General features: G+C 37.0%; 1 long non-coding RNA gene across 3 annotated transcripts in view; it reads left to right on the top strand.

Moving 5' to 3' along the window:
- The window catches only part of LOC309654095, a 92574-nt gene that overhangs the window by 56436 nt on the left and 8562 nt on the right, over positions 1-27576 (top strand). Inside the window, exons 3-4 of one of the 3 annotated variants that reach the window (XR_014259833.1) lie at positions 1721-1875; positions 24773-24869. This is a non-coding gene — a long non-coding RNA (uncharacterized lncRNA). Of the gene's footprint in view, positions 1-1720; positions 1876-2483; positions 2981-24772; positions 24870-27576 lie in introns of those variants that run through there. The other 2 variants (XR_014259834.1, XR_014259832.1) reach the window with 2 other exon arrangements.

Below are 27576 nucleotides of genomic sequence, written 5' to 3'. Positions count from 1 at the left end.
AGAGTTAGTAACTATTTAATATATTTTATAAATATTATTTTATAGTTAAATTCACAATTTCCCTTTCCGGTGCTCTTCGTTTCTTCCTGCAGATACGTACATCAGTAAATTTGTGCTGATTTTTGTTTGTTTGTTTTGGTTTGGTTTGGTTTTCTTTGTCTTATCTGAAGAGCTATCAACAGTATTCCTTGCAGTCTGGTTCAGCTAGCAACAAATTCTGCCTGTTCTTGTTTATTTGAAAATTTCATTATTTAACCTTAATTTTGGGACAAAATTATTAGTAGAGATAAAATTTGGGGGTTACACATTTTTCCTATAATTTCATTAAATATATGATTTTATTATCTCTGGCTTCACTTGTTTCTGATGATGTTAGCTCTCATTCTTCTTATTGTTGTGCCAGAATATAATGTATCTTTTTATTTTCTGGTTAAATATTATTTTCATTTATGATGTTTGACTATGATGTGACTTTCTTTGAATGTATTCTATTTGTGTCTTGCAGAATTTTTTAAAAATAAGTTTTTGTTTTTAGAAAACATTTTAGATTTATAGAAAAATTGAAAGGGTAATACAGACAGTTCCCATATACCCAGCCCCGAGTTACATTCTGCACCCATCCTGGATTCCCCTGACCTCTTAAATGATTTTTTAAAATTTGTTTATATTAATATTTACTATTTGAGCTGTAAAGCTCTATGGAATTTTACAAATGCTTAGTGTCATGTATCTGCAATGAAAGTATACAGCATTGTTTTGAAACTCTGAACATATTCCCTGTGTTTCATCATCATTTCTAGCCCTTCTTTAATCTACTGGCCATTACTGATTTACCATGCCTATAGGTTCTGTCATTTCCAGATGTCATATAAGTGGAATAATTCAGTATGTAGACTTTTGCTACTGGCTTCTTTCATTTTACCCTATACGTTTAATATTCATCCATATCCTTTCATGGCATTTTAGTTCATTTATTTTTCTTCATTGAAGAATATTGCACTGTTTGAATGTACCACACTTTGTTTATCCATTCATCTATTTCTCTCTTGATTGTCTTTGTCCCTTGTGAAATACCAGTTGACTGCATTTCTGTGCCTCTCCTTCTGGGCTGTTTCTATGGTTTAATTGATCTATGTGTCTATTCTTGAGCCAATATCATGCTCTCTTGATTACTGTAGCTTTATAGTAATTCTTGAAATCAGGAATTGTTAGCACTACAGCTATGCTGTTAATCTTCTATTATTGTTTTGGCTACTTTAGGTCTTTCTCCTTTCCACATTAACTTGATATTAGTGTGTCAATATCAAGAAAATAGCTCACTGGAATTTTGATTGGGATTGCATGGAATATATAGATACCGTTAAGAAGAATAAACATCTTAATAATATTGATTTTTCCAGTCAGTATACACAGAATAACTCTTGATTTATTTAATCTTTGGTTTCTTTTATCAGCATTTTATAGTTTTGCACATATAGTTCCTATACATATTTTGTTAGATTTATATTTAAGTACTTCATTTTTATGGTACAATATACATGGTATGTTTTTTTTTGTTTTTAATATTAACTAGCAATTTATTTTATTTATTTATTTTATTTATTTTTGGCTGTGGTGGGTTTTTGTTTCTGTGCGAGGGCTTTCTCTAGCTGCGGCAAGCGGGGGCCACTCTTCATCGCGGTGCGCGGGCCTCTCACTGTCGCGGCCTCTCTTGTTGCAGGGCACAGGCTCCAGACGCGCAGGCTCAGTAGTTGTGGCTCACGGGCCCAGTTGCTCCGCGGCACGTGGGATCTTCCCAGACCAGGGCTCGAACCCGTGTCCCCTGCATTGGCAGGCAGATTCTCAACCACTGCACCACCAGGGAAGCCCAACATGGTATGTTTTAATTTCAAATTTCATTGACGTATTAAATGTATGTGTGTTTATATTTATATGTACGGTATATATACAAAATACACATATATGTATGTATAGCATATACACAAAAATATATACTAAACCATGAATCCTGTGACCTTGTTATGGTCCTTTATTATTTCCATAATTTTCCAAAATTATATTTTTCTGCAGAGACAATCATGTCATCTGCAAGTATAGACAGCTTTATTTAATCCTTTCCAAGCCAAATACTTTCTCTTTTTTTTTTACTTGTTTTAATGTACTAGCTAACAATCTCAGTAAAACGGAGAGTAGGAAGAGTAAAAGAGAATATCTTTCCTTTTTTCTGGATTTTAGTGAGAAAGTTTTCAACTTCTTAACATGATATATAAATATTTTTATTTCACGTAATGCTTGTGTCTGGTTTTGGTATTATGGTAATGCTGACCTCATAGAATGAGTTTCCTCAGCTTCTGTTTTCTGGAAGAGATTGTGGTAATTGGCACCCTTTCTTTTGATTTGGTAAAATTCACCGGTGACTATCTGAACTGAAGGTGTCTTTTTTGGAAGGTTTTTGATTATTGATACAATTTTTTTTTTAATAGATATGGGCCTGATCAGATTACCTGTCTCTCCTTGTGTAAGTTTTAAGCATTTGTGTCTGTGAAGAAATCATTCTGTTTCATCTAAATTATAGAGTTCTGCTTGTTGTTCTTTACTGCCTTTTTAACATTCATGAAACAGGTCAGGATGACGTCTCTTTAATTTCTGATACTGGTAATTATTTTTTCTTTTCTTTTCTTTTTCTGTTAACCTGGCTAGAGGTTTATCAGTTTTGCTGGTCTTTTCAAAGAAGTTTTTGGTTTCATTGATTTTCTCTACTAAAGTTTTCAGTTTCAATAACTTATGCTCACATATGTATTATTTCTTTTTACTTTCTGCTTACACTAATATTAAATTGTTCTTCATTCTCTAGTTTCCTGAGGTGGAGCTCAGATTACTGATTATAGATCTTTCTTCTTTCTGAATATATGCACTTAATTTTCCTCTCAGCACTGCTTTCTCTGTATCTACAATTTTTTTTTAATTTTTAATTCTATATAATTGCTTTTTAAAATTCCTCTTGAGACTTTTCTCTGTGATCCGCATGAGCTTGAGAAAAATGTATCTTTTATTGTTGTTGAGTGGAGTAGTCTATAAATGCCAATTATATTAGTTTGATTGCTATTACTGTCCAGGTCAAGTCTATCCTTACTGATTCTGTACCTACTTGATCTATCAGTTTTTGCTTCACATATATTGAAAGCTTGATGTCAGATTCCACAACTTTAGGAGTTTTATGTCCTTTTGGAGAATTGATACTTTTATTAATATGTAATGTCCCACCTTTTCCTTGGTATTTTTAATTAAAAAAAAAATTTTTTTTAACATCTTTATTGGAGTATAATTGCTCTACAATGTTGTGTTAGTTTCTGCTGTATAACAAAGTGAATCAGCTATATGTATACATATATCCCCATATCTCCTCCCTCTTGCATCTCCCTCCCACCCTCCCTATCCCACCCCTCTAGGTGGTCACAAAGCACTGAGCTGATCTCCCTGTGCTATGCGGCTGCTTCCCACCAGCTATCTATTTTACATTTGGTAGTGTATGTATGTCCATGACACTCTCTCACTTCGTCTCAGCTTACCCCCACTGGAATGGTTTTGACCCAGAAAGAATGTCACCAATAAACAGTCTCAGTATGAAACAAGATAGAGAACAACCCCTCAGGGAGCTGACTGTAAGGCTGGAGGCAAGGCCCCTCCTACACTTTTCTTCACTCCCACATGGAGCAAAAGACTCAGTTATGTGTTTATTCCAAATCTTGTAAAGCAGCACTGGCTGTAGGGGCTAACCCTGCCCTTTGTTTCCAGGTGTCCCAAGCTGATTCTTAAATCAGCTTTGTTGAAATTAATATGCCTACTCCAAAGTTTTTAGTTTAGTATTAACTTCATATGCCTTTCTTATTCCCTTTCCATTGTTTGAATTATTGGAATTTATTTTTAGCATAGTTTTGAGCTTGCAGAAAAATTGAGCAGAATGTTCAGAGCTCCCATATACTCCCCCTCCCACTCCTTCCCTTGCCCTCATTATTAACATCTTGCCTTGGTGTGGTAAGCATGTTAAAATTGAACCTACATTGATACATTGTTATAAAATAAAGTCAGTTATTTTAAGGGCTCACATTCTTTGTGATCTACAGTTCTGTGGGTTTTGTCAAAGGCATGATGTTATGTACCCACCATTACCACCACATCATGTGGAATAGTTTTACTGCCCTAAAAATCCTGTCTGCTCTAGCTGTTCATCCTTCCCTCCTCCCCTCCCCAATCCCTGGCAGATTGTTCTTTTTTTCACTGTGAATGTGATAAATTCCAGATTTTCTCCAAATATATTATGGCAGATTATACTCCAACACATGGAAGGGAAGTATTATCACAGTAGTTTTTTTTCAAATATAATCAGACTGGGTTTATGCCTCTCCTACAAAGATTGATCATAATAAAGTATATTGTCTCTAACACTTGTTCACCTGAGTTTGGATTATATAAGAACTACTGAAATAGGCCACCAATCTTCCAACTCTTGTGCTAGAAAGAGCCTCTTTTTTTTTTTTTTTGTCTAAACCATACTAGCCTCTAATGAATTCAGCCAATTAAAGGAACTAAAGGTTTCTTTTCTCATTGTTCCTATGATCTATATACTCTGTGTGCCTACAAGATGCCAGTATTAAGAGTTCATTCCTTGCATATTCTCTGTCCATCACCACTGCCCTATGCTATGAGGAAGTGCTTCTTCTCCACCCCTCACTTGGGTTACAGAAGGATTAGTCTGTATAACCACTTACTCTAGGCTAAGTGAGGTCTTTGAGTGCCTCATAAGGCCTCTTTAGCCATAGTTCTTGATGCTCTGGACTTATTGGCATGTTCATAGGAGTTTTTGTGGAAATGTAATTACCTGGAAGTGCTGAGGTGTCTGTTCGCTTGTTTGAAACTTGAGTAACGTAAACACCTTGTTCTTCTGCTTAATCCCCAAGGATTGACATGGGGATGGTTCAATTTCTCCTTTTAGTATATTCAGTAGACTAACGCAGCAATGTGCTGTGTTCTCCTTCAATAGTCCTTGTTGCTCCCATTTACTACCCACATGGTAAGAAAGCTGTCCTACATGTTTATCTCAAACTTACATGGAGAAATTTGAGAAGAGTCAATTAGTAGAACCATCCATAATGTCAACTACTAGTAAGGGTCTGTAGAGGCAAACATAGATACATATATCCATATCTGTCTGTCTGTCTGTCTATCTATCTATCTATCTATCTATCTATATCTCCTCTGGAAATTTTTTTCCGTGATACATTAGTTGGTGGGAACGAATTTTTCATAGAATATGTAAAGGCCATTCTGTGTGTACATGTTTGTATATATTTCATAATTTTCCATGTATATGTAGATAGAAATCTACACACCAAAGTTCTACTTCATTTATGTAATTATTAAGGTTATTTTTATAATGAAATGTTAAGATTTCAAAGAATTTTTATCTCCTAATTTTCTCCCAAATATTAATTTAATTACATAGGGGAACATGTCATCTAAATTCCTAAATAGTTATATCAATATTGATGCTAAGTTTCAATGCTTTTTTCATCAAGTGTATATATTAATAAGATGTGTGAAATTTTTTAATTCTAGTAATAGCTTTAGGTATAGATTTTTTTTTTGATTTCTATGTGTGTGGTGTGCTTTATTATATATTAGTCTCTTAAATCAAATAGAAAACAAAAAGTGGAGCTACAAACCAAAGTTACAACAGTATTAGCTTTTCTCATCGCCCGTCTATCTACTTTTGCCAGAGGTCTTTATTTCTTCATAAGGCTTTGAGCTACTGTGCAGGGTCCTTGACTCCAACCTGAAGAACTCCCTGTGGCAGGCGGGTCTGGTGGTTAAGAACTCTCTCAACTCTTGATTAACTGGGAATGTCTTGATTTCTCCCTCATTTTCGAAGGAAAGTTTTGCTAGATATAGGATTCTTGGTTGACGGTTTCTTTCCTTCAACACTTGAAGTACATTGAGCCATGCCATCTGGCCTCCGAGTCTCCTGATGAGAAATCTGCTCATGACCTTCCTGGCAAATCTTCTCTCAGCTTCATAGAACTTTCATAATGTACCTTATCGTGTCTTATGCGGCAGAACATTTTGTATAGTATCGTGAAGTCAGTTAAGTTGTAACATTATTTTGAGACCAGAATTTAAGGAAAAGGAATTGAATATTTCAAGTGTAGACATTATGAGGTCTTTAAAATTATTACAGATTTTCAAACGAGAAATAAAAAGGCCACTGAAGTATTCTACAGATTTTAATTTATAACAAAGTGAATACCAATGTCTAATAACACACGTAAAGAAAAATTTCTTTGGGATCCTTTTTCCTAAGTGTAAAGGGGCCTTGAACTCAAGAAGTGAGAAAACCCCTGTGGTTTACCCCCAGCTGTGATGCGTCCATTTCTTGCTCTGACCTCAGAGTGCACCACTGTGATGTACTTCACAGAGCCCTGTAAAAGGGGCAGCTGGGCCCAGGTTTTTGGTCCTTAGAGCCCAGGAAGCTGCTTTTGGTGACCTGACGGCCTTGGACCTACAGTTAGCTTGTTTTTTCCTTGTTTCTGCCATTTTGTTGATTTGTTTTTCTCTTTTCTCTACTCTTTTTTATTTTTCTCATTTTTCTTTCTTCTTTGCCTTCTTCTCACTTTTCTCTCTTTATCATTTCTTTTAGTTTTAAATTTCTTCTTCTCAATTTTATGGTGTTTCTTTTCCATTTCTTCTGCTTTCTTTTCTTCCTTTGTTCTTTTTCTCATTTGTATCTTAATTTTAGTTAGTATTGCTAGATTAGTACAGTTAGCATAGTCAGTACTGTTGGTATAGTTAGCATAGCTGGTGTAGTTAATACTTGATTAGCATAGTTAGTGTAGTTAGTGCTAGTTAGCGCCGTTGGTACAGTTAGCGTAGTTAGCGTTGTTAGTAGAGACAGCACACTTAGCACTGTTAGTACAGTTAGCATTGTTAGTTAGCGTACTTAGCGTTGCTAGGTAGTGCTGTCAGTCAGTGTAGTTAGCAGGTCACCATGATGCAGGGCCTTACAGCCAACTCTGCTGACAAGGAGGCTCATATTGATGGCTTTGAGATCCTCTGCACAATTGGTGAAGGCACCTTCGGTAAAGTGAAGTTGGCGCGGCACATTCTGACCGGGACACAGGTGGCTCTCAAGGTGGTTAAGAAAAGGCGTCAGAGCGTCGCAAGTGCCCAGGCACTTTTCCGGGAAGTGTGCAGTATGAAGCTCCTGAATCACCCCAATATTGTAAAACTGCTGGGGGCGATTAACACAGAGGAGGCATTTATTCTGGTGATGGAGTACCTCAGTGGGGGGGACATGTGCCAGTATTTGAAGATCCATGACCGTATGACAGAGGCGGAGGCCCGAGGCCCGTTCCAGCAGCTGCTCTCCGCCCTGCAGCACTGCCACCAGAGGGGCATCGTGCATCGGGACCTGAAGCCAGAGAACCTCGTCTTTGATTCCAACATGAATATCAAACTTACAGACTTTGGCTTCAGCAACAAGTGTGATGACTCTGGACAAATGGACACAATCTGCGGCACACCCCCTTTCTCTGCCCCGGAAATCTTCCTGGGGCAGAGCTACAGCGGCCCTGCGGTGGACGTGTGGAGCCTGGGAGTAGTGCTCTACGCCATGGTAACTGGGTGCCAGCCCTTTTGGGGAAAAGACTACCAGGAGCTGCGGAAGCAAGTCCTACAAGGGAAATACCACATCCCACCTTATCTGTCTTTGGAGATAAGGGATCTATTACAAAAAATGATTGCCCTCAACCCCAGTGACAGAGGCACCTTACCTGACCTCATGAGGCATGCTTGGTTAAACATGGGCCAGAAGGAGCCACTGCAGCCACCCTGTGAAGAGGACCTGAAGGTGACAACGGTGACGACTCCGGGCTTGACTTGCGACCAGATCCAGGATGCTGGAACAGGCAGTGTGAGCGCCAAGAAACCCCAGGTAGGGGCCTCCATCGTAACTGTGAGGCCCTTCTGTCGCGGGGACCTCAGCGGCAGTGAACTCGAGCCTTCTCCAAGCCCTGTGGTGTCCCCCCTGAAAAGCAGGTGGCTCTACCAGGGAGAAAACGTGCAGCTGCAGGAAGACCAGCAGGCGGGGCAGAAGACCGGTGAGTCTGCCTGTCCCCCACCCAGCCTGCAGTCGAGGACTGCCACCCCCAGCCCAGCCCCCCAGTGTGGCACTGGGACATCCCCCTCCACCAGCAGCAGGATTGGAGCCCCAGAGGGAACCAGCTGCCCCCCGGGTGTGTCCAACACTGGAGGGTCCTCCCACACTGGGCAGCCTGAGAGTGTGTCCTCATCCACTCCCTCTGGCCACAGCCAGAAAAAGCAAGGGGTGGCTAGGAGAATCTGGAACTTTGTTTTGAAACATCTTTGTTGCAAGCTGCCCAGCATGCGGCGTCATAATAAAGTGAGCCCATGTGAACCCCATGCATGACCGAGGCAGGAAGGTCAGGCCGCCGCGCTCCCTGGGGCCCGGTGCAGGGGAAGATGAGGGTGTTCTCTGCGCGGCCTTCAGAAGCATCGTATCCAAGACCCTGGCCAGCTCAGAGGATGGTCCGGAGCAGCCCGGGCGACCGAAGGCGAGGCCACCGTGGCTGCAGGTCTGCCCCTCAACCCCCACCTGGGTGAAACTTCAGAGACTGGACTGTCATTCCTGGGTCACGTCTCCCCTCCCCCACTCTTCTGTCTTCCGTGTTGGTGGGGGAGGGGGATAGTTCTTGTTCCAAGGACTCCTTGGTTCTTCCAATTCTAGTTAATAAACTTGATGCTCGGGCTTCCCTGGTGGCGCAGTGGTTGAGAATCTGCCCGCCAATGCAGGGGACACGGGTTCGAGCCCTGGTCTGGGAAGATCCCATGTGCCGCGGAGCAGCTGGGCCCGTGAGCCACAGTTACTGAGCCTGTGCATCTGGAGCCTGTGCTCCGCAACAAGAGAGGCCGCGACAGTGAGAGGCCCGCGCACCGCGATGAAGAGTGGCCCCCGCTTGCCACAACTAGAGAAAGCCCTAGCACAGAAACTAAGACCCAACACAGCCATAAATAAATAAATAAATACTTTAAAACAAAAAAAACTTGATGCTCCAGAAAGATGTATCACACCCTGCTTTGCATCTGCTGTGATGTATAGCGCTCAAGGAGACACCTAGAAAGACAGAAGCTGAGAGATTGGGGTGTGGATGCAAAAATAGAGTTACTAGGAATGGGAGAAGTACAATTTAAACGCAATTAGTGGGGCGCACACTTCCACTCCAGCACAACGCAGTGCTTTACATGTTTACATGGCCCCAAGGTATTATAGGACACATTCCCATTAGCTCTGTTGCTTCTGGGCCGTGCTCAGGAACTAGGTCAATACAGATGCTCCTGGGTGGGGATCCAGCGTCCACGTTGCTCAGTTCCATCCTTTTCCATAAGCCCGAGCTCACCCCCAGCCTCCTCCCCACAAACAGGTGGAGGTCGGCTCACGACTCTCACAATCCTCAGGTTCTTCCAACCTGCTTTCATCCTTGGGGAAAACCAGCCCGTCGTTGGCTTGTCTTTCCCAAAGTTATCATCCTCTTTATTTCTAACGTGGAACACCTACCTCTTTATTCAATTTCAGATTTTATAAAATACTGGAAAAGTCTTTGGCTTTAAGCTGCTTTTTTCTGCTTTCCTACAACAAATGTCCATTGAGAAAGAAAACAGAAAATCATTACCTAATTGAAATTGTAGGAGCAAATATATGTAGAAAAAATATATATACCTTAATCCTGTCCCATTTGTATAGGTATTTCTGATCAGTGCCATTTGTATAGCTTCACTATTAATTGTCAATTCCTTTGGGGTAACCTGGAGTCCCTACTGAAATGCAAACATTCTCTGAGAAAACAGCACTGCTATTACCACTTAACTATGCTTTAAGGTACATTAATTTGTCAGCTTTGTTGGTATGACCACTGACAGTCACTAGACTGCAGCTCGTTAAGATTGGTTATAAAATGTGTTTTGCTGGAGGGCGGGGGAGAGGAAGTTTCTGAGCCCAGTTGATATTCTCAGACGAATTCACAGTGTGGTCTTGGGGGCTGTTCCTGTCTCTGGAATAGAAGCGGCCAGAGAGTGAAGAATTACGAGAACATTTACTTCCTTCATTTCCTCTTTAGTTCTAAATATATCTCAATTTCCAAAAATAAAAGGCTATGTAATATATTTCCAGTTTTTCTTTATTAATAGGATCAGTAAATAATTAATAAAAGCAAATTAAAAGTGAACTTGTCACAAAGGGAACAATCCTTCGTCTGACATTAGTGAACAGCCTGGTTTTTAATATAAAATATTTTATAAAGGCAAATTATGCTGAGTTGCACTCAGGGTAATTAACTTTTCAGATGCAGTAGCTTTAAACTATTTATGTTGCTTGAAAATAATCACTTGTAAGCAATTTGTTTCAATTTTATAAACTAGGGCCAGTTATTATAGGTATTACAGAAGCAGTAATTGCTATTCAGCAGGGTGACGCTTTGCTCTGTCCTCTCAGCGACTCCTGGTTGGAGATACGGGGGCCCAGGACGACGGTAGGGAATTTGTAGCTGCTTTGCTTTTAACATCATTGTGTGAAGGCTGCAAGAGACTAGCTTATAAACTACGAGAGTCAGGCAAAGAGTTTGAACCTACACTATAAAATCCTGTAGTTCTACCCTCTTTACAATATCTGGCAAATCATTCATTTCACTAGGTTTATAGAGAGCCATTTAGTAAAATGAAATGGGTATCCTATGGGTAAAGATTTAATGTCTAGTGCAATCTAGGGCATTATAGTGCTACCTTCCAGCTCTTCTCTCCCAGTGTCTTATACTGGAGGTAGTGATGTGCACATATCTATTCATAGTTCCTCATTCCAATGAACTGTAAGGTCTTGAAATTGAAGGCATGACTTAGCAAAACTTTTTTCAAGGAGCAGGCACACAGCATATGAGTGCTGATTACATTTCATAATTAAATTCATTTTTTTTCTAATATAAACATTGAATTTCTCCTTAGCTGTCATACTAAGAAGGCCTTGCAACTCACAAGATTTGACAAATAACTCACCTCGTTGATTACATATTTATTTGCGTATTACTTTTTACCTGATATGAGAAAGAACACAGCTAAATACAGTTGTACTGGGAGTTTTGTACACATGTGGAGGGATGAAAGAGAAAGGGTGTCGCTAACAATGGATTCTGACAGCAAGAGGGAGGCAGGAGGTCCTTAAGGACAATCCCTATTATTAGTTAGTGGTGGAGCTGAGGGGGGTCTGTATTCCAGTGATGTTTGTTTTTGTTCTGTTTTTATCCTCATAATTGTGTATCTGAGCAGCAACCCCCTGATTGGTTTTGTATTGGTTATTAATTATTTACTAATTATTAATTATTAATACAACCTCTGTATATATTTTGTAAAATTTATCTATATTTTATAAAACATATTTTATGTTATTTATTAGATAAAACTTTTTGTAATCTTGTAAAAAACATTAGCAAGGGTTAAAATGATCATCCAATTTTTTTTCTCTATAGTAAATATAACAGGGACTTTTGGAAGAAAGAACCATTTTAATGTGTGTAATCTTCCTAAACTGTATATGTGGGAATCCATATGAAAATGCCAGGCTGGCCAAACTTACTAGATACATAAATACATACTCGTTAAAATGTTGAATGATGGTTCAAAATCATGGCTCAGTTTGGAACCATGACTAGAAAGAGCTAGGAGAATGGCAGTTAGATAAATACTTAGTATTTCTAAAGGGATGTGGGGCACAGTACCTCTTAAACATGGCATGCCCAAGAGTCACATGAAAAGGAATTGTAGTAAAGGGGTTTTGACTTTTCAGTTCTCATTCAAGATTATAAACCAACTCTGGAATCATATGTGAACCATACCTAATCCTTGCTTGTTGCTCAACCTATTGTGTCTAACTCTGAGAAGCAGATTTCAGAGGGACAAAGGGAAAGAAGTTTGCAACACTAGGCCTATGAATTAAGCCCTGCTTAGTTCTCCTCTTTGATTTTACTGTGTACTGATATAGTATACGTCAAAGCGTTTTATATAATCTGCACACCAAATAATTCACACTGAAATGTAGTTATGGCACTAAAAATATCTTGCCAAAAGCCATTCTCCACAGAAGAGGAGTGAATGTGTGTTCCCAAACTTAACTTAAAGTGATAACCTTATAAAATCCTTTGAATATCGGATGTGACTGGTGTGTAAACTAGATAGTGTCCTATTCAAAGATGCTTCAGGGTGTTTCCTGAAATAGATGTACTTATTTGGATTGGCTGTATTTTCTGTCACTCCCTGTCTGAATTACAGGAAGCGCTTCATCGTTAGGTGACCTGATTTGACCCCAGTTCCTCTCCCACAACTTCTCTATATGGTAGCCAGAATTGTCATTAACAAACAGAAGTTCAGTCTTTCTAAATTAGCTCCCATTTCACTCTGAATATAAACCAAACTCTTCAAAGTGACTTAAAAGCCCCACATGATTACCCCTCCCTTAGTTCTCAGACATCTCACATCACTGAGATGCAGCGGGAGCTCCGGTTCACCTTCTGCTTCTCCGGTGACACTAGCTTCATAGCTTTCTCCAAACATACCAGACAAGTTCCACATTTAGGATTTTGCTCTGACTCTGAATGGGTCAATTTTCCCCAGATATCTTCATGGGTGAAGTCCCTCACTTCTTCAAATTTTTGGCTCAACTATCACCAAAAGGAGGTCTACCCATACCAGCCTAAGTAAAAGTATAATCCACCCCCAGGCCCCGCCTACAATTGAAAACCCTTTCCTTGTTCTTTCATTCCATAAGGCTCATTGCCTTTTAATGTAAAATATCATTTATGTGTCCATGTTTATCATTATCTGCTGCCCCGTCGCTTCTAGAATATAAGCTCCACAAAGGCAGGCATCTTTGTTTGATTCACTAAAGTATCTTTGGAAAGTGAAATAAAACCTGGCTCATTGTGGGCCATCAATACATTTTTTTTTTTTAAGTTGAATTAAATGAAAAGGAGACAGGAACAAATCACGTTTTGGCCTACATGTAAATGATAGCATTAAATTGTCAGTTGTCCTTGGAAACAATTGGAGAAAAGTTAGAAAATCTTTTTTTTCCCCCCTTTAAAAATCAGCAAATTGTATAGAATTGAGAATTGACCTTGGAGCAATTTAGAATCCATGTGTTGTTTGAATTTTGACTAAGCAATGTCTTTAAGTTCACCAGATTAATCAAGCAAACAAACCTGAGTCTAAATGCAGACTTCCTTACGAAGTAGATATTAAATGATCTTGCAAGTATAGGAGGGAACTGCTCCCAGGAGTGGGGTTGACCGGTGTCAGAAGCTAATAAAGGTTTGAATATTAAAATAAATAGAATTAAATTAAATTCAGCATTAATGATCATGAACAATGAAGTAAGTTTCCAATGCTATATATCAGAAAGACCTTCATAAGAAAAAATGTCATTTGATTAGTTTCAATAAGCTTTATTATGCTCAACAAATCAAGGGATGATCTACTTAATTTTTCATATTAAAAGTTTGTAATTTTCATCTAGTTTAATGTTCACAGGCTTTCAGAATTTTTGTTCACTTGATATTTTTTAATTAAATCCTTAGGTTGTGAAGTTTTTCCCTTCAAGTAAAATCTTCCTTGCATTTTACAAATAAAAGTTACCTGTTGCAATATTCAAATAACATATATTATGCCTCTGCTCCATCAGCATATTGACAGATTTGCTGCTGAGACATAATGGGTTGTTCTCTTGGTTAAGTCTTAAACTATACTGAGTATTACATATGAAACACTGCAAGTAGTGATTTGATAGAATGTCCTCACCTTCTTTTTCCTGTCCTTTCTTTATGTTTCATTATGAGGAATTGAAATATAACCCTAAGCAAGACCCCGTTGCAAAATCATTCCTTTCCCTTTTGAGTAATGATTTTCTGGTAGTGAAAATGTGAAATAATGAAAAGGTTAGAATATGCTTTAATTCATTCTTGCAAAGGTTATGATTACATCATTATTTGGGTCAAAATCAAATCATTGCTTCCATTCTTCATATGTTAGACAGATTAGTGTCAGATAAGTACAGCATAGTATTTGTGTCAACACTTAAGGATAATATGTTATTGTAAACCTTTATTAATCTTAATGACTTTCAAATGTACCTCGTGCTTGAATATTTATTTCTTTAAATGTCAACTCACCTTTTAAGCTATTGCTCATGTAAAACAAAAAGCAATCTACCTAGACTCAGGAAATGTTTCTCATGTGGCTGTTTAAACATAGCAACCAGGATGTAAAGAGTTTGAAAATCAATTACATGCTTTCAGAATCTAATCAGCAACACTTGATTGGAAGTATCAACCCACAAGTACAGAAAAAGGAAATCGCTTCAATAAACGTCACTGATATTTCCTAGCATTTTGTACTTCGGTACCAACAGGAAACTAAGAAATGTTGCTAGGATGTTAGCGTCAAATGTTTCAGCCTTCATGACCATTCATTTTCAATATATTTAATTCATTCAAACAAGTAAGGATTAGCATCATAGTAAACTGTCACCAGTCTATGAATAAGCAAGTACACCTATGTCTCTTACCCCCCTGGGACAATTACACCCTCTACATGGGTCTGTATTATTATCTCTGAAACTTTCCAGTTGCATTACTGTCACCCATGTGCTTGAAAATCCAGGTTTACTGTCAAACCATAATAATACAAAGAGATTTAATCTTTTGAACTGTAAACTATATTAAATCTAATAATAGGCATGAAGAAAAAAATCCACACCACATGTCAATTAAAACTTCCTAATTTGAACATATGTATGGTACACTTCTATTAAATTTTTGTTTGTTTTCTCAAAGGATTATTATGTTCTGTATACTTAAATCTAAAATGTTGCTATCTCACAGTCTTAATAAATAATACTCTATGGCTCCTTATTAACTTTAAATGATTTTTAAATTTTAAAACTGATTAAATGTTTAATTTTATTTTTATTACTATTTTTTATCCTGGAGGGACACTTGAGAAACTGGTCAAGTCTCAGAAAATCTCTATGTTAAAAAAAAAAATCTCTATAGAACACTATACATAAGAATGATTAGTAATTGTAGATATCATAGCCTGCAAATAATTTTCAGTGATCTTTTAATTAGACAACATTTTCCTCTAGGTCTGTGTATTTTGGCCAACGCATAAATTCTAGTTTTATATTTAGTTTTCTCTTCTCTTCCCACAAAGAACACCGACTCTAATGAAAATTATTAATGTAGGAATAGGAAATTGCAGCTTCTTCCTCCCTTTTTTCGTTAAAAAAGCTCTGCTCGATACTGTTTCTTTATCTAACTAGGCCTAAATATAACAAATTACTACTATACGATATTCTAGTGAGGTATGTTTTCTGGCATATAACATGTAAAATAGTAGGGCTTTTTGGCTTGATGTAGTTCAGTGATTTAAGTTGAATAAAGAAAAGGTGGATATATTTTCTGGAAAAATAAATATATAAAAAGCAGATACTAGAGGGGAGTTAACACTTAGAAACAGAGAAAACCACAGGGTAAAAGGTGAGTTTCTCATTTGTTTTGCTTTTAGCCTGAGACTACTCCAGAGTTACATCTGACAGGGAGGCTAAAGCTTCAATAGAAATCAGCCTCATTCTTGTGGAGAACTAGAAGACAGAGTTCAGGGCAGTCATAGCTTCTGGAATCTGAAGGTGAAAATGGCAGAAAGTACAGAGTTAGGGAGGAGAAGCCCCAAACTCTGTGTATAAATTTTACCCAAATATCTGACTGACCCCTGAACCAGACAAGCATGGGACTGACTTCAAAAAAGCCAGCTACAGCTCAAAGAAGAGAACGTAAATTTAGCTGCCTCCCGTTTCAAAGCAACCATTCAAAGCAAATGGATTTCAAAGCAACCATTTTAACTACTCATCACATCACAATATTCTTCTTCTTCTCTCAAAGTCACATTTTGAGGCTGAGAAGATTCAGAGAAAGGAACCCTTCTTAATCATATACCTGTATTTAAAGGAAGGGGGAAAAAACTGCACAATTTTGTTGGTCAGATCTTCCAGTTGGCTTACAATAAGTCTTAAGACTTATTGATATTCACTCTATCTCTGATTCCCAAACAGCAATAGGAGGATTTCAAGATTTCATTTTACAGCATGACTTTTGTATTTAGTTTCTGTAAACTCCAAAAATCTTATGCTTGAAGAAAAAATATTTTCTCCAGGGTCTGGTGGAGACTTGTGCAACTGGATAATGTCATGACAAATGACTGTTAAGTGGACTAGTTTCTGCAACCCTTTTTCATCTTCAAAGCACTCAGCAAAATCTGCTTTATTTTAGTGTTATTAAAGGACTTCAGAAAACATTTCAGAAGAGCTGAAAATAACACCTGTCAAGCTGAATTGGGGGATGGGGATATCTGGATAGATTCTCTAGACAGATGATCCTGAAGAAGTTGTCTGTGCTGGAGCCCTGGAATCCTCAGAGTTCACAGAGGTGACTCACCAGTCCTTCCTAGTGAAAGCTAACAGTTTATGCCTGACAGAGAACACTGTAGTAGCCTCTCTCACAAGGGCAACAGGTGACCACCTTTCCTCGAGAGATTCATTTCTTCTCCCGTGGGTCACAGGCTGGGAATTAACATTAAATTGCAACCTAATCCAACTGGAATGTGTTGATAAGAAAGAGCATACACACTTATAGAGGAGATATAAGAATTAGCTTATATTAGCAGGAGTTGAAGGAATGACCCAGGGATTGCACTTTGGGGGTACTTGCTGAGTAGGCCAGAATATAAGACTGCATAAGCAAGAATTCTCAGGACATGAGGATTGAACACTCAGGCAAGGGCCCCAGAAAATAGAGCTATCTCAACACTCTAGAAGAATGAAGAAAGAAATGTCCCATGTTGAGCAACAGACATAGCTGAGTTGCCATGACAGAATAAAGAGGCTACAGGAAGAGAGAAAGCTGGATAGAATAAATTACGTGAGTCCAGAAAACCTACCAGAGGAGAGGTTTTCAGGAGGAGCCAGAATACATACCATTCGCCAGGGCCATCCAAACTGCATTGATGAGCGGCATCGGCAACACAACAGGTTAAGTGGTAGCGCTCTTGCGTAAGGCTGAGTTGATGACAAGGGAGGCAGTAACAAACTTGGAATTGTTAATCTATGGATCTCAAAATAACAGGAGTGACCTCCAATGTCAGAAAAGCAGCTAAGGTTCATGTGACCTAAAGGTGGTGGTAAAGATAGTGAGCATCGTGTTCCAAAGGGCAAAAGAGACAGGCAGCCAGCTTGGGTGCTGTTAACGTCTGCAGCAAGAAAATGGCACGCATGGCGGAGCAGAAAGAGAACAGTAGTCACTCCAGGAAAAAGTCATAATTCTCTACTCAGTTTCTGGAACTGTGTCTATTTGAAGATCCATAGCTCATTTATTGGTGAAGAGCCAGATAGCTAGAACAAAGGGTTTTTTGCAACAATGCAGTCAGTACATATGACAAGGATTTCTTCAGTTCTTCCGCAGAGAGACATATGGCCTTTTCCTTAGGTGACAGTAAATTAAGGAGAGAGCTACAGTTTGATTCTGAAGGCTGTCTGCTGGCAGAATTCCCTTAAGAGGCTAATTAGCTATGGCCCACCCATATTATAGAGGGTAATCCGTTTTACTCAAAGTTTACCGATTTAAAGGTTAATCTCATCTAAAAAATACCCTCAGAGAAACATCTAGAATAATATTTGACCAAATATCTGGTTGCCGTGGCCTAACTAAATTGATACAGAAAAGTAACTATTCCTTTATGTAATATTTTTTCTGTCTTCATTTTCTCCTTCCTCTTCTCTCTGTTCTCTTCTTTCTCCTTCTCCTTCTTCTTAATATCCTTATGCCTTTGTTTGTGTAGAAAGGAGATTAAGAGGTAATAACCAAGAAAGATACATGCAAACACTAATCAACTGCATTCTTATGGTAACCTATAAAGATCAAACTGTGAGAAATCATGATTATTATAAAATAGTGTTATTAATCATGACACAGAGGTTTTGTGTGAAATGAATATTTTGATTTTATATTTTTCACATGCTGATTCTTAATTTACTTCCCAATTAACTTACAAAGTTTTTCAGTTTTTGACGGCAACGATGATTTTTTTTTAAAAAAAGTGTTACTCATAGTTTTCCTGACAGCAATATGCAAGAAAAATGCTATGTTTGATAAGTCTGAAACTTACTTAAAAGATTGCAATCTTTACTTCTGTGTTCTCTGTTAAATGTCAGCTATGTTTGGCCATTTACTTAGAGCTAAAATGAGTAGTCAGTTAACCTGATAAGATATAATTCACAGTGCATTTTTCAAGATGATCTGAGGGAGAGTCAGGTGAGGTCCCCAAAGCAAGTTGTGCATTCCATCCTGTTGTTTCATATACTGAGAACTGTTGTTTCGTGAAGAAAAATTCAATCTACGCTTTTTATTATTTATTTTTCTTGTTATGTAAAGACATGCAATAATATTTAGAAAGGGCTAATTTCTACTTCATGCACTTTGGAAAAGAAGAAGTATGGAATGACAAAACCCTAAACTTTTAGCTAGTTGGCATGACTTACTGATGGGAAAATTTTGATACATTCATTTAACTAAGAAGTATTTTTTGTGTATACTATATCAGGTCAGGCACTGTGCTATACAATGAAATTATGGTAAATATAAGGTACATTGTGTGCTTCCTCTTAAAGCTTGTAGACTATGGAAAAGAGATAGAAATAAAAATGTCAAAACCATTATTATAGAATGGGAAGTACGGGGTGTTATTCCCTGGGCCCCTAATGAAGAGTCAGGGAGCTTGATTTATTCAAGTATAATGGAATATTTAGAAGACAGGAAAAAATATTCCTGTATCAATTGGTAGAGAAGTCACTAGTATTTTTGTGTCTAGGAGAAAATGCAAACTATCTTTTGGATTACCATTCTTTTTCAGACTTTTCCATGGCCTGGCCCCTTCTCAGTGATGCTGACTGAAAGGGATTAGGGATCTTTTTGCCCCAGAAAAAGTTACAACAGTGGTGGCAATAGCTAGAACAGATAGTGTTGCATCCTGTTGCAGATACTCCTTGAGAGGAGGGGATGATGTTATCACAGATTATGAACCTGGTATCTTCTCTTTGGACGAAAAACATGATTAGAACCTCTTTCTAGATTGTCCAGAATGAAGTCCACTCACATTAAAGGCTCCAAAGACCTCAGAGGGGAACTCACGAGGAAGCAAGAGGGCATCTTTATTTGAGATCCAGAAATATCTCCAGGACCTGTTGGTTTGTCTAGATTATTCCTCTGTGGTTATGTTTTGAGTCTTTGCAGCACCAGGCACCCAGGCACAGTGGCAGACCCCCAAAACAGAGACTGGATGTGACTGTGCATAAGAGTTCTAGCCTTGGACAATAAGCGTGAGCCTTTGTGGGACCCTAGAGAATCTTTCCAGGAATATGACTCACTAGATGAATCATCAAAATAGAGACCAAGATTCACGAGAGTGTGCTAGACATTTTTTTTCCAGTTAAGGTTTATTGGAACTCTGTGGTCTAATTTACAATGCTCCAATCTTCCAGCAGTCAAGGAAAATTTTTGCAGCTGATATTTTTGTAATTTGGAGCTTCCGGCAAAGGGAGGCAGCTTCCATCCAGACGTGCCCCTTGGGGTTTTGGACTCCCTGGGGTTTTAATGACCCTGACATAACTAGTAGGTACGCTGCTTTTATTTTTTGTTTTGTTTCTGTTGTTTTGGTTGTTGTTTTGTTTTGAAGACAAGGTGTTAGAAACCACAAACACTTTTTTGTTTAATTTTTGTTGAAAGAGGGTAAGATTTAACTGGGTTGGAGATATACACTATCCATTGGGGTGGGAAAAATTACTTTAAAGTTTTTTAATACAATATATATATATATATGTATAGATATATAGACACATACATACTACTGTATTTGAGGGAGATCTGATTATTGTTATAGTAACCTCTAAATACCTGATCAAGTATTTCAAAATGATTTGCTCAGTGGTCTGTTTAAAATTGTAATTTGAGTTTTTCTTTATAATGAAAATTCCCTGTAAATATTTCCTCTATGTCTGTATTTAGAAAGTGTTATTTTTGAAAATTAATTATACACGAGTAGACCTGTATGTTTATGTTACCTGAAAGATTGATTATAGTAGGTCTATCTATACATTAGACTAAGCATTGAGGGGATGAATATCCTTGTCTGAAGTTTCCAAATCACATCAAAGAAATAGAGCAAAAAATATATATGTAATTAACAATGATACAAAAATATTGGTCACTTTTTACATTTCATAAAGAATCATGGCTACAGATGATTTTAAAGTATTATTACTATTTTTAATTTCAGGCAGTTTTTTTTTTATTGGAGTATAGTTAATTTACAGTGTTGTGTGAGTTACAAGTGTAGCAAAGTAACATTTTTTTTTGTAATACAGTTTATTACAAAATATTGAGTATCGTTCTTTGTACTATACATAGGTCCTTGTTGTTTATCTATCTTATATATAGTAGTATGTATATGTTACTCCCAACTTCATAATTTATTCCTCCCCCCCACATTTCCCCTTTGGTAACCATAAGTTTGTTTTCCCCTTTGGTAACCATAAGTTTGTTTTCTTTATCTGTGAGTTGGTTTCTGTTTGGTAAATCAGTTCATGTGTATCATTTTTTCTTTTTTTAAGTTCCACACTCTAGTGATATCATATGGTATTTGTCTTTCTCTGTCTGACTTAACTTCACTTAGTATGATTAACTCTAGTTCCATCCATGTTGCTGAAAATGGCATTATTTCATCTTTTTCATGTCTGAGTAGTGTTCCGTTTTATACATTTTTATATATATACATATATATATATACCACATCTTCTTTGTCCCTTCATCTGTCGATAGATATTCAGGCTGCTTCCATGTCCTGGCTATTGTAAATAGTGCTGCAGTGAACACTGGGGTGCATGCATCTTTTTGAATTATGGTTTTCTCTAGATATGTGCTCAGAAGTGAGATTGCTGGATCATATGGTAGTTCTATTTTTAGTTGTTTAAGGAACCTCCATACTGTTCTGCATAGTGGCTGTACCATTTTACATTCCCACCAACCGTGTAAGAGGGTTCCCTTTTCTCCACACCCTCTCCAGCATTTATTGTTTGTAGACCTTTTGATTATGGCCATTCTCACTGGTGCGAGGTGGTTCCTCATTGTAGTTTTGATTTACCTTTCTCTAATAATTAGCGATTTGAGCATCCTTTCATGTGCCTGTTGGCCATCTCTATGTCTTCTTGGGAGAAATGTCTATTTAGATCTTCTGCAATTTTTTTCATTGAGTTTTTCTTTTTATATTGAGCTGTGTGAGCTGTTTGTATATTTTAGAGTTTAATCCCTCATGGGTTACATCGTTTGCAAATATTTTCTCCCATTCTGTAGGCTCTTTTCATTTTCTTTATGGTTGCCTTTGCTGTGCAAAAGATTTTCAGTTTAACTAAGTCCCATTTGTTAATTTTTGTTTCCATTTTCATTGCTCTAGGAGGTGGTTCCAAAAAGATTTTGCTACAATTTATGTCAAAGTGTCTTCTGCCTATGTTTTCCTCTAGGAGTTTTATAGTATCCATTCTTACATTTAGGTCTTTAACTCATTTTAAGATTATTTTTGCGTATGATGTTAAAGAATGTTCAATTTCATTCTTTTACATGTAGCTGTCCAGTTTTCCCAGCACCACTTATTGAAGAGGCTGTCTTTTCTCTACTGCATATTCTTGCCTTTGTTGTCATAGATTAATTGACCATAGGTGGCTGGGTCTACTTCGGGGCTCTCTTTCCTGTTCCATTGATCTATATTTCTGTTTTGTGCCAGTACCATGTTGTTTTCATGACTGTAACTTTGTAGTATGGTCTGAAGTCAGGAAGTCTCTTACCTCCAGCTCTGTTTTTCTTTCTTAAAGTTGGTGTGGCTAATAGGGGTCTTTGTGTTTTCATACAAATTAAAAAATTTTTTGTTCTAGTTCTGTGAAAAATGCCATTGGTCATTTGATAGGGATTGCGTCGAATCTGTGGATTGTTTTGGGTTATATGATCATTTTAACAATATTGATTCTTCCATTCCAGGAACATGGTATATCATTCCAACTGTTTGTGTCATGTTTAATTTCTTTAATCAGCATCTTATGGTGTTCAGAGTACAGTTCTTTTGTCTCCTTAGGTAAGTTTGTTCTTAGGTATTTTATTTCTTTTGATGTGATGGTAAATAGGATTGTTTCCTTAATTTTTCTTTCTGATCTTTTGTTGGCTTTAAGTGGGCTTTAAGGCTTCAGTTCCCCCCTATACTCCTGGTCTAACCACACACCTGGGGGGGCCTTCAGGCAGATTTTTTTAAAGGTATTTGAATGTATATTCAAGGGCAGCAACAAATCTCTCATCCTTGGATTTAATACATTTTTTTATTGCATTATAGATGAATTTACTTTACAAGATAGTTACTTACCTTTGCTGTGATAGATTCACCAGTTCTTTTATAATAAGTTTGGTTCAGCTCAGCATCTAAATTCTACAAAATTAGTCTTGCTCATTTCCATTTAGATGAGCGCCTGATTAAAGTACAATGGCACTCTGACTTCTTAATATAAACCTTTACATTTTTTTATAGGAAAGTTTTACACAGTTTAACACAATAAAATTTGATGCCGTTCAAGCACTATATATTTGTCTTAGTTCATGTTTTCATTATGATGTGCTTGAGTTCTAAGGTTTGTGTAAGTATATAAAGATTTCTAGTAACATTTTCCCCAGAATAGTATTTTAATTTTTATAAGGAACATGAAAATTAATACTTAGTATATGAGGAGAAACATGTGAAGAATAAAGAGGTGAATAAAGATGAAAAATTAAAAATTGAGGATAATAATGAGGATGTGAACTAAAACACTGGCTGCATTGTCTTCTATGAATAATTTTCCAGACTTTACTGAGTATATCCATGTTTTCTCATTCTTCTCAAACATTGGAAGGGCTTTCTTTCTTTTAAATCTCTCAGTAATTATTCTTGTTATCCTCTACTAGTGACTTATGAAAGAAATTTCTCCTGCCGTTACTTGATTTTCTCTGTTTCCTTAATCTCTTCCTGTGTATTGGATCATCACATCAACATTCAAATATGCTCTAGAATCTCTTACCTCAAATAGAAAAAAAAAAAAAGACAGTAAAAATATTAGTTAGATCTCTGAAATAAATGTCTGGTCCAGAAAATAACTTAATGATATGAATTCTGGCACAGGCATCACCTTCTTAAGTCCAGGGAAATGTCTTTCTTTTATTTTTTCCTCCTCTAACACATTACTGTGCATTGTCTTATTGGGACAAGCTACTAAATCTCTCCAACCCTTCAACGTGTCATTGAATTCATATTCTGCAACTTCCTGTCCCAATAATGTTAATCTCACCATTTCTTTTATCCCTTGTTTGATTATCTAGAAAGTAAAGATAATATCTGTAGAAGACATAAGTGGTTGCCTACCTCACTTTCAATCTCCCTACTTGGTTATTTTGTTCATGTTTTTAATTCTCTCCCATAGACTCACTGTTAAATCCTGCGTACTCTAAGCTGATCATTAAAATCTTATTCTCTTTGCCAGTGATAGATGTAGGGATGATTATGAAACTTTGATCCTACCCTAAAGATAAAAAATATATTTTAATCATGGTTAAATTTGTATTCATCTTCATTTACATTTGGAGAAGTCTGCTGGAAAGAGTCTGGGGAAAGTTTCCCCTTTAAAAAAGAAAACTCACGCAAGAAGAGTTACCCACATTTTCTACTACACGTTCTCATGCTTACACACAGAGTCATAACCATTTTACTCTCATGAAGGGAGGAAGGCTGAGAACAAAGGTGCTGAGGAGGGCAGGTCAGAAAATAACGAAAAGAGCTGGGTTCTTGATGACATCATTCAGCCACTGAATTAAACAACCCTGGGGGTGCCTGACCTTTAGAGTCTTTGCTATATGAGGTAATAAATTTTTCTTACTGAATTGGGATTTTCTATTTTTTTCAGGCAAAAGAATCTTATATAGTGTAGTACTTACCCACAAGTCTGGTGAGATGATTTAATAAGTTAATTCACATATACCACATAGCAGAGAGCTTGGGACATAAAATACTTAAAAATGGAAATTATTACAATTGAATTTTCCCCTCTTCCTCTCCTTCTTCTCCTTCTTCTTCTCATAGTATTAGTATTAGTAATAATTAGTACTGTTTTATTTTACGATTTCATGCGGTCTAAGTAAATTTAATTTCCCCAATAGCAGTACCATGCATCTTTATGAAAGAAAACAAGAAACACTATCAAGCAATTAGATAAACACATAACATTTTCTGTAGTTTAAGAATCATCTTTTGGCTTACAAGATTTTCAAATGTAGGGGATTTTAAATGCCTCCTCCGTTCTTCATTACCTGCTGAGTTATCCATGACCTAAATATATGCCTCATCCTTATATTTTTACCATTAGACTCATATGCCTCCTTCAGGGGTGATGCATTCTACTCAATAATGACAGATAATGATATAAAATTTAAGCAAATAGTAATGTTATAAATGGACCTTAATCATTTCAAATCTTATGTTTCTCACTCAGAAAGGACCAAGCTTTCCAAAATAGTAGTGGACCAGATGGAAGAAATGTAATATTCAAAGGCAAATCTATATACGTTACTTCAGATATATCAAGTAAAGGTAAAAATGGATATTTGTTTCTGAAGAGAGATGAAACACCTTGCTAATTTTCATTAAGTACTTAGTCTTAATGAATTTCACTTAAATCATACGTAATTTTTAAATAGATCTTTATTGGAGTATAGTTGCTTCACAATACTGTGTTAGTTTCTGCTGTACAACAAAGTGAATCAGCCATATGCATACATATATCCCCATATCCCTCTTGAGCCTCCCTCCCATCCTCCCTATCCCACCCCTCTAGGTCATCGCAAAGCACCGAGCTGATCTCCCTGTGCTGTGCTGCTTCTTCCCACTAGCAAACTGTTTTACATTTGGTAGTGTATGTATGTCAATGCTACTCTCAGTTCGCCCCAGCTTTCCCTTCCACCCCAATATCCTCAAGTCCATTCTCTATGTCTACATCTTTATTCCTGCCCTGCCACTAGGTTCATCAGTACCATTTTTTTTTTTTTTAGATTGCATATATGGAATCTATTCCATATATGCGTTAGCATACGTATTTTTTTCCTTTTTCTGACTTACTTCACTCTGTATGACAGACTCTAGGTCCATCCACCTCACTACAAATAACTCAGTTTCGTTTCTTTTTATGACTGAGTAATATTCCATTGTCTATAGGTGCCACATCTTCTTTATCCATCTAGGTTAGTTCTATGTCCTGGTTATTGTAAATAGTGCTGCAGTGAACACTGTGGTACATGTCTCTTTTTTGAATTATGCTTTTCTCAGGGTATATGCCCAGTAGTGGGATTGCTGGGTCATATGGTAGTTCTATTTTTAGTTTTTTAAGGAACCTCCACACTGTTCTCCATAGTTGTATCAACTTACATTCCCACCAACAGTGCAGGAGGGTTCCCTTTTCAGCACACCCTTTCCAGCATTTATTGTTTCTAGATTTTTTGATAATGGCCATTCTGACCGGTGTGAGGTATCACCTCACTGTAGTTTTGACTCGCATTTCTCTAATAATTAGTGATGTTGAGCATCTTTTCGTGTGCCTCTTGGCCATCTGTATGTCTTCTGGGACCTAATTAAACTTAAAAGCTTTTGCACAGCAAAGGAAACCATAAATAAGATGAAAAGACAACCCTCAGAATGGGAGAAAATATTTGCCAATGAAACAATAGATAAAGGATCAATCTCCTAAATATACAAACAGCCCGTGCAGCTCAATATCAAAAAAAACAAACAATCCAATTAAAAAATGGGCGGAAGACGTAAATAGACATTTCACCAAAGACATAAGTAATTTTTTGATTGACTTGAATGCCAGCTTTATATTCAGAGTGGTCAAGTTCAAATAATTTTGGGGAGAACTGAGCACACATGCAACAAAATGTGAGGACATTAATCGAAATTTAAGGACTATAAACTTTCCAAATAACTCTAACAGAAAATCAGTGAAAAAATTTAAGCAATATATAATAGTGACATAACTGTTGCTTCAGTCTTCTTGTAAATTAAATAGAAATAACACCGATAAGTAAATTTTCTTATGTGGGTTTAATAAAAAATGGTTCTTGAAAACTAAAAAAGAGAAAAATTAAGTACATAATTACATTGGAGTCAAAGTACATTTTATTGTTGTTGTTGTGATAACAGTTGCTAATTTTCAACAATACAGGAATTGTTGCCTAACTATAGTTTTCTTTGTTCCAAATAGATTTTTCAAAGTAAAAATATGACATAAATTTTGCCCATAAGATGATTAGACAAAACTGGCATTGGGATGGAAAGTCATGTGTTTCAAGACCCTTCACACCAAGAGATATTTAGGCATTATTACTTAGATTAATTGAGCTTTTATTAAAGCTAATTTTCTAGTATTCACACTTCAAAATACAGATGGAAATAAAATATATAGTTCTCAATTTGGCAGGAGTGTACTATACAATTTATAATAAAGTTGATTTATATTAGTTGCTAGAAAATTTATGGGCAACAGATTTATTTTAATGGAGTCATTTATGGTCCTAATTTGTTTTATTGATATTAGGATCCGGACATCTTGCTGTTTCAAAAAGATAGTCAAGCACAGGGAGATCAGCTCCGTGCTTTGTGACCACCTAGAGGGGTGGGATAGGGACGGGGGAAGGGAGAGGCAAGAGGGAGGGCATCTGGGGCTATATGTATATGTATAGCTGATTCACTTTGATATACAGCAGAAACTAACACAACACTGTAAAGGAATTATACTCCAATAAAGATGTTAAAAAAAAAAAGTTAACAAACAGCAAATTAAAAATGGATGATTTTTTTAATCCATTTACAATTAATTAAATAGTACATTTTGTTTTCTTTTCTTTTTTCTCCTTATGATTGTTGTGTTTCATTGTCGCCCCTATGTCCTTATGCTAATAAATAAAGTTGGTTTCTGCTAAATACAGTATTGAAAATCAAGAAGGAAATACACTATTCTCTTATTCTCCTTTAATTTGAAAATATGTGTATTGGCACCACTATACTGCTTTCAGTTAACGTTAATTTGTGTGCACTTTACATTTTTTTATCAGTCTTGCTAAGGGTTTCTCTTAGTTTCCTGTTGCTGCTGTAACAAATTAACACAATCTTAGTGACTTAAAACACCACAAATTTATTATTTTACAGTTCTGGAGATCACAGTTCAAAATAGGTCTAACTAAGCTACAGTTAAAATGTTTACAGGACCCCATGCCTTCTGCACATTCTGGGAATCCAGTTTGT

Source organism: Balaenoptera physalus (assembly GCF_965194825.1).
Source record: "Balaenoptera physalus genome assembly, contig: HAP1_SCAFFOLD_1937, whole genome shotgun sequence".
Taxonomy (NCBI): Eukaryota; Metazoa; Chordata; class Mammalia; order Artiodactyla; family Balaenopteridae; genus Balaenoptera; species Balaenoptera physalus.
Note: the sequence above shows the minus strand (reverse complement) of the source record. Positions and strands in the feature narration are given on the sequence as shown.